The 13866-nt window shown below is 36.5% G+C and overlaps 1 pseudogene; it reads left to right on the top strand.

Moving 5' to 3' along the window:
- Window positions 1-12507: 12507 nt before the first annotated feature.
- LOC102741637 (protein LSM14 homolog A pseudogene) lies at window positions 12508-13862 on the top strand (annotated as a pseudogene).
- The last annotated feature ends 4 nt before the right edge of the window (window positions 13863-13866 follow it).

Below are 13866 nucleotides of genomic sequence, written 5' to 3'. Positions count from 1 at the left end.
CAATTCTAGCTCTTTTTATCCGTGTCTCCAAACAAGTTCAATAACATTTCTGAGCTTTATATGCAGCATGGTAATAAAAATAAATCCTTTTTGACAGGGTATTTATTAGGATTAAATGAGATGATGCTTCTGAAAGTATTTTGGAAGTATAATGCATTATTCAACTATTGGTAATTATTTCCATTTTCAAATTTGCCTTTCTTTCATGTAACCTTCCCATTTGGCCCTCTAAGCCATCCTATTGGATCCAGTCAGCATTTCTTCACCATTATACCCTGATAATGTTTCTCCATACAGACAGCTCCATGGATGTTAAGTTTTTCCTGTTTGGAGTCTGCTAAGTAGACCACTCTCTGACAGATTTAATTTTAAGAATGATTCTTTATGTCTTCACTATGCTTTATACCTCACCACTGGAAAATTACCTCAGGGAACATTTTTGTAAATTTACTAATAACCCCTCAGCAGCTAATGCTCAACACAAACCAGTTGATGAAAATAAGCATTCAGTAATGTAACATAATTTGAAACCCTTGCCTTATTGCAATGATTCTGGGTTCTTACAAGTACCACATTCATGTTTAGTCAAGTTAGATGGTCCCAAATTTGGATAAATAACATTTTATTCATTAGTACTCAGATTCTTAGGTGATTTCTCTGACTTCAGTACTCAAGTGTCTGAGGTCTGAAATGGAGTTTATTATTGCCATTGTTAGTGAATTCTTCACATAAAACCTATAGTTATGGGATTCTATTAGTAATTACTTTTGTTTGCAAAGATAATAATGCCATCTCTGGGAATATTCAAAAAGCATCTAGTGCAATCTGGACACGCCCTGTGCATTCAAGTGTTTGAATTCATTTTTGGCAACATTTTAAAGAATTTATCATTTTTTCAACTAAGGTCATATAAGCCCTCATTTGCCAAGCAAAAAATATATTTTCTCTGACATATGCCAAAACAATTTAAGCAAGTATATGTATGGACATAAATATCAGGGCCCTAAAAAATAAAATCTACATTGAAAATGTTGCTTTTCTTCCCATTACATGTAGCTACTATTGCATAGTCTGAAAACAAACCAAATTCTCTTTGACAATTTGAATGTAGAAAATACCATGACATCATGACAGATGTACAGCTAGATCCAAAGAGAATAGAGGTCTGTTCTAGGTTAAAGGGAAAGATGTTTTTGTTGTGATAGATTTAGGACTCTTAAATATATACTGTTAAATACAGGATTTTAAGTGACAGGATCCATTTCTTTGATAATGATTTAATAAACAGTATATATTGTAGTACCTACATTCCAAGAGGTTTTATTCAGAAATTAGGTGGCACCTCCTCTAGGAATCCACTAAGAACTCATTATCCTGTTACAGGTTCTCTTCTTTGGTGTTCCTATAATATCCCATGCACATCTCCACATTTACATTTAATACATAGCCTTTATTTATGTGATTTTACCTATAGATCTGAGCCTTTTGAGTGCAATGCCTTTCTTATTCATCTTCAAAAAAATTGCACCTAGCCATAGTGTTTGGCACACAGTATAGACAGAGCAAAACAAGAAATGATTAAGTGAATAAATTAATAAATAATCCATAATCTGCCATCTAAAGGAAAAATGGTATTACCATTGATTTGACTCATTGTTCTTATTTCCTTATTCATTCCACTTGTAACAATCTAAATGAGAATATCACTGTACTTTTTATAAACCAAAAGAAGGGATGCCTGGGTGGCTCAGTCAGTTAAGCATCTGCCTTAGGCTCAGCTCATGATCCCAGGGTCCTGCGATGAGTCCCCCATCAGTCTTCTTGCTCAGCAGGGAGCAGAACCTGCTTCTTCCTCTGCCTGCTGCTTCCCCTGCTTGTGCTCTCTCTCTGACAAATAAACAAATAAAATCTTTAAAAAAAAAAGAAAATATATTTGAATCTTTATCAGAAACTATCCTATTATGATTTGTATCCAGTGGTTTGCTCAGAAATCTTTAAGAGTTGGCTCTCTGAAAAAAAAAAAAAAAAAAAAAAGTTGGCTCTCTGGGTTGGGGGTGGGGAGGAGGAAGAAAGATGAAAAGGCTTGATTTGTAGCATTTTCTGATTTCTCTGGTGTAACACTCCTACCATGGCCAAATTACCAACACCATGTCACTGACACAGAGTTGGGAAGAGATATGCACAGCTGGCTCTCCTGAGTTCATGAAAACAGCCTCCAGGACACCATTGGCTGCTCCTTCAACTAGGTTTGCTGAATTGGCTTCTCCTACAGGTTCTCAGTTGCTCCTTTCAAGGATCGACTTCAGTGGGGGGAGGTAATAAATCGAGGACATTAGGGCTAGCTGTAGGCTGCCAGGATCCTTAAAAATGTTATCTTGAAGTACAATTCTTAAGACCACCAATAAACCACAAGAATAATTATATCTAGTCTTTTTCAGGAAGCATATTTCAAAACTCATATAAAAGCATGAAAAGTACAAGATGAGTACTTTTGGAATCTATTTTGATTTGTACTGGAGAAGGCTGTATTGTAGTTAATAATTTCATCCTTTTGGCGGGGGGAAGTAGACCGTTATCTCAAGAAAAAAAATCCTGTGTTGTTTTATGTTAATGACTTCCTTCTTCATTTTTCAATTAATTTAAGCTTAGATTGTCTCTGCTAGTAAAACTCCAGAACTTTAAACATTTGTGGTAAGCCACATGTTTACATATTTATGCATCTTAGGTATCTTGGTTTCTGGCTTACAGTTATTAGAATCAAATGAGAAAAGACCAACTCAGCAATACTATAAACATCCTACTGACTGAGGCTTTGAAAGAAATTAAGAGTAATGAGAGCTATTTAATCCATAACCTGACTTCTGGTGATTCATTGAATTTTTTTTTAGCCATCTGGGCTCATGGAAATATTCTAAAATATTTTATTAGTGATGAAGTCCTGTGATTATTTTAAATCACAATAGTGATGAATATACAAGGGAGAGAGGGACTTCAGATAAACATTTGTGGACGTCTTCACTACCCATACTGTCAAAAATTATTTGAAATTATTCTGTAAAATATTGATATATGTAAAACTTTCAATAGTCAAAATGAAGTATATCGATGGCAATGTGTTTCTAATTTTTTCGTCTACAAGTAACCTTTGGAGTTCAGTAAACAGCACCATTTTTTCTAAGAGTTTAAGCTTAGTATATTTTTAGAAGAAGCAGGATAATTCATTGAATTCTGGGTGCACATATTAAGTTCAGAAGTCATATCTTTCTAAAAATAGGAGTAAACAGAAATAGGCATCTTGAGCACAAGATATTACAAAGCTCTAATTCCAAAGACAGGCTCCTATTGCATTCAAATTATATGCAAATTAAAAATGGAACAGTATGCTTTTCATTGATTTGTGCCAGATTACACAAGATAAGAAGTTCTCAATACCAGATGAAATGAAACCAATAATTGGAACATCCTGGGCCCTTAAATGCAAGCTTAACAGCCATGCTCATTTCAGTAGGATAATGAACCATCAGGAGAAGGTCAATTATGATCAACACGTCTGTTTATTAAACCTTATTGAGGCAGAAAGTTGTGTAATGTATTTACACAATTATATAGCCATATATACATTTATATGAATATGTATATACAAATGGTGTAAGGGAAAAATTCTCTACAAGGTATTTTTATAACTCATGATAAATGTTGATCATATTTTCTATGAAATCTAGATTTTGCCAGTTTGTACCCTTTGAAATAGCAAAGGCATATATCTCATTTGCCTTACTTCCAAGACCAAAATTATTTCTTGATAATGTTGGTGTTCCACAGAACAGGTGGTCAACATGTGAAAACCTTTTGAATCACTTCTTTTAATGTGAGTCTGGCTATTAATTAAATGCAACAGATTATCTAGCATTCTTTATTTTTTTTTTAAGATTTTGTTACTTATTAAAAAAAAAGAAGATAGTAGGAAGGGAAAAATGAAGGGGGGGGGACATCGGAGGGGGAGACGAACCATGAGAGACTATGGACTCAGAAACAAACTGAGCGTTCTAGAGGGGAGGGGGGTGGGGGGATGGGTTAGCCTGGTGATGGGTATTAAAGACGGCACATATTGAATGGAGCACTGCGTGTTATATGCAAACAATGAATCATGGAACACTACATCAAAAATAAAAAAAAAAGACTCACACATCTTTTCTTGGGTATATGCTCAAGACAGGTGCAGGGCCCTCCACCGGAGGCTGTAGGATGGATCACGACACGAAATGAGCTTTAATGAACTGCCCACCTGGAGACATCATGCTTTTTAAATGTTTTCCCCATAGCTAAAGCTCCTCATTTTAAATACAAAGTTTTGGAAAAAACACATAATAAAAATCTTATTAGTATGCATTAATCATATCCCCATTTCTAATGTTCTATAATAAAAAATAAGCATAAAGAAACATACAGAAAATAATTTACAAGAACCCAATAATCTATTACTCAGCTTAAACAGATTTGTCACTGATGTTTAAGACTGAAGGAATAAAAACATTATGTCCCTCACAAACTCCATCCTATTGTTTCCCCCTTGTCCCAGAGATAAGTCACTATCCTTCTGTGTATATTGTTCTCCTTCAAGTGCAGTAGACATTTATAGAACTTTCAGAAGGCATCTCCTAACCAAAATCTCTAGTGATATACACATGATTCATTATTCTCCCATTACTTAGGCTTAGAGATAAGTATCATTGTTGGATTTTATTAACTCATTATATCACATTGAGTATCATTATTGTAATTCAAAAGTTTGGCATTTCTCTCTCAGACCATGCTATTTCTCTGCTATTTTACCTTGATGGGTTATAAGCAAATTATTGTTCATGCCACAAGATTCCTTAAATAATAAGTGACCAGGAGATAGAACCTTGTTATTCTTAATGATGAAATGCCAAAAAAATGTATCTAATCTTCTATATCCATATTAAGATAAACAAAAACAGTAAACTGATTTCTGCTTTCATAATTCTACTATCTGATTCTTATCTCTTTTTTATTCTTATTTCCTTGTCTTTCTATTCTCTAAGTGAAATTTGAATATTTAACTTTAAATTTCTCCTAAATTCATATCCTCCATGATATAGTTATGACTAGAGAATTGAATTTATTTGTGGTCTGGCATGTTGTGTTTGTATACCGGGTTGGTGGGATGTGGGAATTGGTTTGGGAACACATTGCGTCTCACTCATCTCACTCTTACTGGCAATCAACAGGTGAGGTGTTGGAGGCTGACAAGATAAAATCCCCCCCGATCCCAATTGGATGTCAACATTATAGTACCTTGGGCATAAACAATAGAGCAATCTTGCCCCTGTGAATAGTTGGGTGGTTGACATATGATTCAGCTCCAAAGACCTCCTGGTTACTCTGGTGAGCTTTCACTATATCTGCTCACCCAGGTGTTCTAAGAGAGTTGAGTCTTCTCCACTAGGGCACAACTTCCTTAAGATTGACTGGTTTCTTGCCTCCTTAGTCATCCTCAGGTGACATCTCCTGATGTCTTTCTATACTCAAAGATACAAGCTGTCCTTTCTATAAACACAGAAAGGCCTTAAATTGTTCTCTAAGGATTGTGTTTCATTCTTTTGTGAGTAGTAAGAAGAGCAGAAGGAAAGAAAACAAAATTGCTTCCATATCTAAATGGTCTAAATGTTTATACTTATTCATATCATATTTACTTTCCATAACAGTTTCATAAATTAGGTATTGCTTCTCTGTTTTATAGTACTGAACATTTAAGTAACTTGTTCAATGTTACTTTACTAATTAGAATTGAGTGAAGAAACAAATTTGGATGTGGCTGATTGTTAATCATAATATTATAACCATTACTGGCTTTGCCTGTACATTCCTAAAAATGAACATTATGGAGGCATAGGACATGAAGTATTAAAGATTGTAGAAACCTTGTTTTATTTTTAACATATGAAAATTACTTCTTTAGCAGGATGAAACCACACCTATGTTCTTTTTTTTTTTTCAAAGATTCCATTTATTTATTTGACAGAGAAAGACACAGCGAGAGAGGGAACACAAACGGGGAGTGGGAGAGGGAGAAGCAGACTCCCTGCCGAGCAGGGAGCCCGATGCGGGACTCGATCCCGGGACTCCAGGATCATGACCTGAGCCGAAGGCAGTCGTTTAACCAACTGAGCCACCCAGGCGCCCCTCACACCTATGTTCTTGATGAGGAGAATCAAAAACAGGCATTTTTCTTGGACAGACATTTACTTGTTTGATCTAAATGACAGAGTCAAGGATGACTCATATCACCAAAGAATTTTTATCAAAGTATGTTTACCAAAATACAGATTGTTTTAATCTAATCCTCTAAAATAACATCAAGGATTTTGTTTCCATATTGCTAAATTCACTTTTCAACTGACAATAGGCATGAATCATTTCATTTCACCAGTTAATTAGTTTGGTTACAAGCTACTGAAAATAGAGGCTTTGAAGTAGAAGTGCCTTTCAATTATATCTGTCTGAGTCGGTGCATTCCAAAAAGAAATGGAAATCACAAATTCAATGTGAATTAGCAAAAAATGGACCAATGAGTAGACAACAAATGAAGATTTTTTTTTTTCTCTGTAAAACCCTTCTCCACAAGGGACTGAATCAAGAATCTGCCTGCTTTAAGCAGCAGAACTACCTGAAAAATAAGTAGAAGTTTTCCTCCTTTAACCTAATCACTAGGATTTTTATCTGTGGTTTGCAAGCAATAGTGCCAGGTGCATGGTCTTTGAAGTACATTCTTAGAGTCACCTGATAGCCTTTTATCCAGTTATGATGCAGTTACATTCATTTTTTTAAAGATGAAGTTATTTACAAACATTTTCTCTTTTTCCACTGGTAATGTCGGAAATGGCTTCACAGAAGAGATGACAGCAAAGCAGGATTGTGAAACATGAATTGCAGTCAAATACAATTTTTACTATAAGGTGGGTGTGACTCAGAAATTAGGTGTTTTCACAAACAACCTAATCAGCACCCTTACTGTCCTTCCCAAACCACTGTCCAAGAGGGCTTGCTGAGCACTGTGCATGCCTGATACTGCACCAACCACAAACCAGAGCTGATCAGCATGCTCCAAACCTCTAATTATTTACAGAGTAGTGAGTGATTAATAGACTCTGTAGAAAAAAGAGAGAGAGAGAGAAAAAATATGACGAGAAGGAATCCAGAGTTCTTTTGAGGCAAATATCAAAACCAAGTAAAAGCTGATTTTTATATGCCATTTTTCTCAGCTGAGAATCTCAATTAAATATTCTCCAAAACATCAGCGTATGTTCCTGTTCACTGGGGCCACTTTAAAATACTTAAGTGTAGTCAGTTATCAAAGGACACCAAGTAATGTTCAGTAGATTTTTAACATTAATATGTCCTATTATTTTTTTTTAAAGATTTTATTTATTTATTTGAGAGAGAGAGAGAATGAGAGAGAGCATATGAGAGGGGGGAGGGCCAGAGGGAGAAGCAGACTCCCTGCCGAGCAGGGAGCCCGATGCGGGACTCGATCCAGGGACTCCAGGATCATGACCTGAGCCGAAGGCAGTCGCTTAACCAACTGAGCCACCCAGGCTCCCTGTCCTATTATTTTTTAATTCCCTAATAACAATGAATCAATCTATTTTTTTAAATCAATCTATTTTTGATAAAAGATACTCTAGTGTACTCAGAGAGCCACACTTCAGCTGTGAGCCCAAGGACTGCTCCCGATCACCTGTGACCCACTGAGAAGTCAGTTTTCAGGACCTCAAGTTCCTCATTTGTAACATGGGGCCTGATTTTACATGATTGTTAAGTTACTCCTCTATCCTTTAAAAAACTCTCACATTTCTAAAATTACTTAATAGTCATGAGACTTTGCAAAGCTACTCCACACAATATTGTTTATCAGGACTACTATCACATTAGATTCTGTCACCACTTAGAGTTAAAATTAATTCTGCTCAAACAAAGTTGATTCACAGAATCAGCCAGAGAACATAAATTACTCTATGAATTCAGTGAATTTTCAATTAAAAATCTGAATAGGGTTTATTTAACTCTTCAAAATGCTAACCCTAAAATTCACAACAAAAAGAATAAGACCAAGAGAAGTCATAACTAATTATCTAGTAGTTACTATTTGTCAGGAATAATTCTAATGCTTTACATGAATAAGAACACTTAAGTTTTGAAAGAACATTCTGATATAGAAACTATTTTTTTTAAAAGATTTTATTTATTTATTTGAGAGAGAGAGACTGAGAGAGAGAGCACATGAGAGGGGGGAGGGTCAGAGGGAGAAGCAGACTCCCTGCTGAGCAGGGAGCCCGATGCGGGACTCGATCCCAGGACTCCAGGATCATGACCTGAGCCGAAGGCAGTCGCTTAACCAACTGAGCCACCCAGGCGCCCATGATATAGAAACTATTAATGCTTTCATTTTGCAGATGAAAAATTGAGACACAAAAAGTCCAAGTACCTGGCCAATGTCGTATTGTTAAAAGAAGATAGAATTGAGATTTTCCTCTAATATGCTATCTCCAAACATTTCATGGTAAGCCAGTACATTATACCACCTATATAGAAAAGTAAAATGGGAAGATTTGACTTAATAAATAGCATAATAGGATGAAATTACAATATTATAATTTTGGCACAGACAGATAGAGAAATGGAACTGAAGAGGTGGCCCAGAAGCAGATAGATGCAGATATGTCTACTTAGAATATACAAGAGATAGTGATTTTACACCCACATCACTAGAGAGATAATGGATTATTCAACACATGATGTTGGAAATATTGAGCTGCCAAATGGAAAAACAAAATATAAAAGAATATTTATCTTATATTATGAAAAATATAATCCAGAGGGAATAAACATGTAATTTAAAAGAACAGTTATATGTCCTCAGAGTAAGAAGAGTTTTTAAAATAACACACATGCACACACACACAAAGGAAACAAAGGAAAAGCATGATTCACTTCACTACATTGAAATTTAAAGCTTCTGTATGACAACAAAAACAAATACTAAACATAAGCCATAAATTGCAAAATTATATTTGTATTGCCTATAACTAATCAATATTTAATTTCTGAATGCATTATGTTTCTAAAAATAACAATAAATAAATAAATAAATAAAATTTAAATAGACAGATCATAAAAGGAAAATCTGAATTGCCAATAAACATATTTAAAGCTCAATATTACTAGAAATTAAGGAAATGTTTATTAAAGCAATGAGATAGGGGCTCCTGGGTGGCTCAGTTGGTTAACCATCTGCCTTCAGCTCAGGTCATGGTCTCAGGATCCTAGGATCGAGCCCCACGTCAGGCTCCCTGCTCAGCCAGGAGTCTGCTTCTCCCTCTGTTCTCGTGCTCTCTCTCTCTCTCTTTTTCTCTCCTCTCAAATAAATAAATAAAATCTTAAAATAAAAACAATGAGATATAATTTCATACCTATCAAATTGGCAAAAATAAAAATATATGTTATATATACATATAAAACTATATAAGATAATATCATATAGGCATAGACTTGGAGAAGCAGAACCTTGTCTGCATTGCTAATAGGCATGTATACAAGAATAACCACTCTGAAGAACAATTTGGTAATATCCACTAGAGCTAAGCATCTACTAAGAATACTAAGAATCAACAATTCTTTGTGCATGGGTATCTATTGAAAAATACTTTTAATATTGAAAAATGAAACAACCTAAATTTTGAATAGAAAAATGAATTAATAGTTAATCATTCTATATTTTTCTAAAATCCAGAAATTTGTATAATATGTGGTTATTAAAATATATTATATCTACATGTATTAATGTAGATAAATCTTGATAAATATTTCATTTACATAAATATGAAAACACAAAGTAATGCTATGTTTGCAGACATGATTATTATAGATATGAGTTTGATTATACATGATACAAAGAAGGCTTTCAATTTTATACCAATATTTTAGTTCTTTTTAGAATAATTTACTTAGTTTTTAAAGATTCATGTCGTAAAAACTACCAAACCATGTGTTAAATATGGATAGTGGGTACATTGTGTTTACTATTGTGTACCTTTCCTGTATCTTTTTAATATTTCACAATTTAAACATTGAAATTTAAATTGTTTTTTTTTTAAAGATTTTTATTTATTTATTTGACAGAGAGAGACACAGCGAGAGAGGGAACACAAGCTGGGGAAATGGGAGAGGGAGAAGCAGGCTTCCTGCCAAGCAGGGAGCCTCATGTGGGGCTTGATCCCAGGACCCTGGGACCATGACCTGAGCCGAAGGCAGACGCGTAAGAATTGAGCCACCCAGGCGCCCCAGAGATTTAAATTGCTTTAAGCTAAGTGGAAGCAATGTAAATTTTATGGTTTTGGCTTTTCTCTGGTCATCTGAAAGACTGAAAATAAGCTCTTTTAACAACATCATTATCACCCAGCACAACAGATTTGATTTATACAAAAATATTTTTAAATTTACATACTGAAAATTCAGAAAGTAAATGTATCTTCAATAGCACATCTAAAGAAATCTCTTGACTTGGAAATACAATGTAAAACAAAGGAGTAAAGCAATGCAGTTATCAAATAGGTTGTAACATCTTACAAAATATCACATTTTTATTTATATATATAATACACACACACACATACAGAATGATTGTTTATTTTAAAATGCGATGCCCAGATCTTGATTTCTAAGCATTTTAGTGAGTTGAATAGTGTCCCTCCAAAATTCGCATCTACCCAGAACGCCAGAATTTGCCCTTATTTGGAAAAAGGGTCTTTGCAAAGGTCATTACTTAAGATGAGGTCATACTGTACTAAGGTGGGCCCTAAATCCAATGACCGGTGTCCTTATGAAGACAGGGCACAGAGAGACATACAGGGAAGAAGTCACATGCGATGATTCAGGCAGGGATTGGAGCGAGGTAGCTGCAAACCAAGAAATGCCAAGCACTGTCAGCAACCAACAGAAGCCAGGAGAGAGCAGGTATGGAACAGATTATCCTTCAGAGCCTCCTAAAGGAATCAAGCATTGTCTTCTAGTGACACAGAGTAATGAAGTGAACAAACACACACACACACACACACATACACACAGCCAAAATCTATGATGGGTTATGTCAAAGGGACGCACAAGCCAATCTGAGAGAGCTCCTAATGGCAAAAGCAACTTAAACAATATAATAAGTAATAATAATATCAGATTATCAAGCTAAGCATAAAGTAAATCTCCATAAGGATATACTGACATAAGTAAATAAGTGAATAAATAAAACACTGGGAAAGAAGGGACAGTTCTTTCTTACAGAAGAATTCCAGTTAATCAGTGTAGAAGGAATTGCAGTGGGCATGATCCATTGATGAATGCTAAAATTTGTAGGTGAAACTTTAAAGAGAAACAAGATCTTTGCAAAGCCCCAAAGTTTCTCCCCCAAATTTACTAAATATGGTTTCAATATATGACCACAAGTTCCTTGATACCCATCCCTCTAGGAGGTGTAAAGCCCTTCCCTTTTGAATGGGCTGGACTTGGTGACTTGCTTCTAGTGAATGGAATATGGAAAAAGAAAAATAGTAACTTTAGAGTAAGAAACCTGACAGACACCATCTTAACCAGTGATCAAGATAAACATCACCAATGAAAAGTTATGTAGATATCATGTTACCCTTGATATGATGCAATGGAAAGAATACATAATATCTGTGATATTCCTCCCCCCAAATCCAAAACCTCCATCTAGTCACAAGAAAATATCAAACATATCCAATATGAGGGGACATTTAACAAATGACATTTAACAAAATACCTAACCAGTATCTTCAAAAGTGTAAAGATTATGAAGACAAGGAAAGACTGAGAAGTTGTCCCAGTTTGAAAGAGACTTAAAGAGACATGACAACTAAATGCAATATGAGATCTGGGATTAGATCCTGAAACAGAATAAAGGTAGTAGAAAAACTGGTGAAATCAAATCAAAGCCTGAGGTTTATACCAATATTATATAGTATATAATATTAGTATAGTATTATACTAATGTTAATTTCTTAGTTTTGACAAATATATCATAACCATGTAAGATATTAACATTAAAGGAAGTCAAAGGAAGAATACAGAGAAACTACCTATCTTTGTCACTCTCTATTGATCTAGAATTATTTCAAAATTAAAAGTTAAAAAAATGCATGGTACCAAAATTTTTATATATAATTAATTTCAGACTCTTTATAAAGCTCACTCATCATCTTAATTATATATGGGGTTAATAAATAGCCTAGCCAAGTAAATAATTTGTTCAAAGTCACAGGGCATATTAACAACAAAGGAGGCCGCCGCCGCGCCGCGGCTTGAGGGCGGGAGGCTGGGGGAGGGTAGCGGAGCCGGCGCCGCCGCCATGTTGGGTCTGAGGCGGCTGCTGTAGGCGCCGACGGAGCGAGCGGGCTTGCGGAGCGGCGGCAGCGGCGTGGGATCGGCCTCTCTGCGAGCGGCCCGGAGCGGCGGCGGCGGCGGCGCCATGAGCGGGGGCACCCCTTACATCGGCAGCAAGATCAGCCTTATCTCCACGGCGGAGATCCGCTACGAGGGCATCCTCTACACCATCGACACCGAGAACTCCACCGTAGCCCTCGCCAAAGTCCGGTCCTTTGGTACAGAAGACAGACCAACAGATCGTCCAATACCACCTCGAGATGAAGTCTTTGAATACATCATATTCCGTGGGAGTGATATTAAAGACCTCACTGTGTGTGAGCCACCAAAACCACAATGTTCTTTGCCTCAGGACCCAGCTATCGTTCAGTCTTCACTAGGCTCACCTACTTCTTCATTCCAGTCAGTGGGTTCCTATGGACCTTTTGGCAGGATGTCGACATACAGTCAGTTCAGTCCAAGTTCATTAGTCGGGCAGCACTTTGGTGCTGTCGGTGTTGCTGGAAGTTCTTTGACATCCTTTGGAACAGAAACATCAAACAGTGGTACCCTATCCCAAAGTACTGCAGTTGGTTCTGCCTTTACACAGGATACAAGATCGCTAAAAACATAGTTATCTCAAGGTCGTTCAAGCCCTCCAGTTAGACCCTTTGAGAAAAAGCCCAACCATGGAACAAGCAGTACAGACCGCCTCGGCCCACTTACCTGCTCCAGCACCTGTTGGGAGAAGGAGCCCTGTATCAACCAGGCCTTTACCATCTACCAGCCAGAAAGCAATAGAGAATCAAGAGCACAGGCGAGCTGAAGTACACAAAGTTTCAAGACCAGAAAATGAGCAACTCAGAAATGATAGCAAGAGACAAATAGTTCCAGGTGCTCCTTCAGCTCCAAGGAGAGGGCGTGGGGGTCATCGAGGTGGCAGGGGACGATTTGGTATTCGACGAGATGGTCCAATGAAATTTGAGAAAGACTTTGACTTTGAAAGTGCAAATGCACAATTTAACAAGGAGGAAATAGACAGAGAATTTCATAATAAACTTAAATTGAAAGAAGATAAACTTGAGAAGCAGGAGAAGCCTGTAAATGGTGAAGATAAAGGAGACTCAGGAGTTGATACCCAAAACAGTGAAGGAAATGCAGATGAAGAAGATCCACTTGGCCCTAATTGCTATTATGACAAAACCAAATCCTTCTTTGATAATATTTCTTGTGATGATAATAGGGAACGGAGACCAACCTGGGCTGAAGAAAGAAGATTAAATGCCGAAACATTTGGAATCCCACTTCGTCCAAACCGTGGCCGTGGCGGGTACAGAGGCAGAGGAGGTCTTGGTTTCCGTGGTGGCCGAGGGCGTGGTGGTAGCAGAGGTGGTGCCTTCACCACCCCTC

The sequence above is a fragment of the Leptonychotes weddellii genome, unplaced genomic scaffold (assembly GCF_054177405.1).
Source record: "Leptonychotes weddellii isolate Sample4059 unplaced genomic scaffold, ASM5417740v2 HiC_scaffold_1917, whole genome shotgun sequence".
In the NCBI taxonomy this organism is placed as follows: domain Eukaryota; kingdom Metazoa; phylum Chordata; class Mammalia; order Carnivora; family Phocidae; genus Leptonychotes; species Leptonychotes weddellii.
Note: the sequence above shows the minus strand (reverse complement) of the source record. Positions and strands in the feature narration are given on the sequence as shown.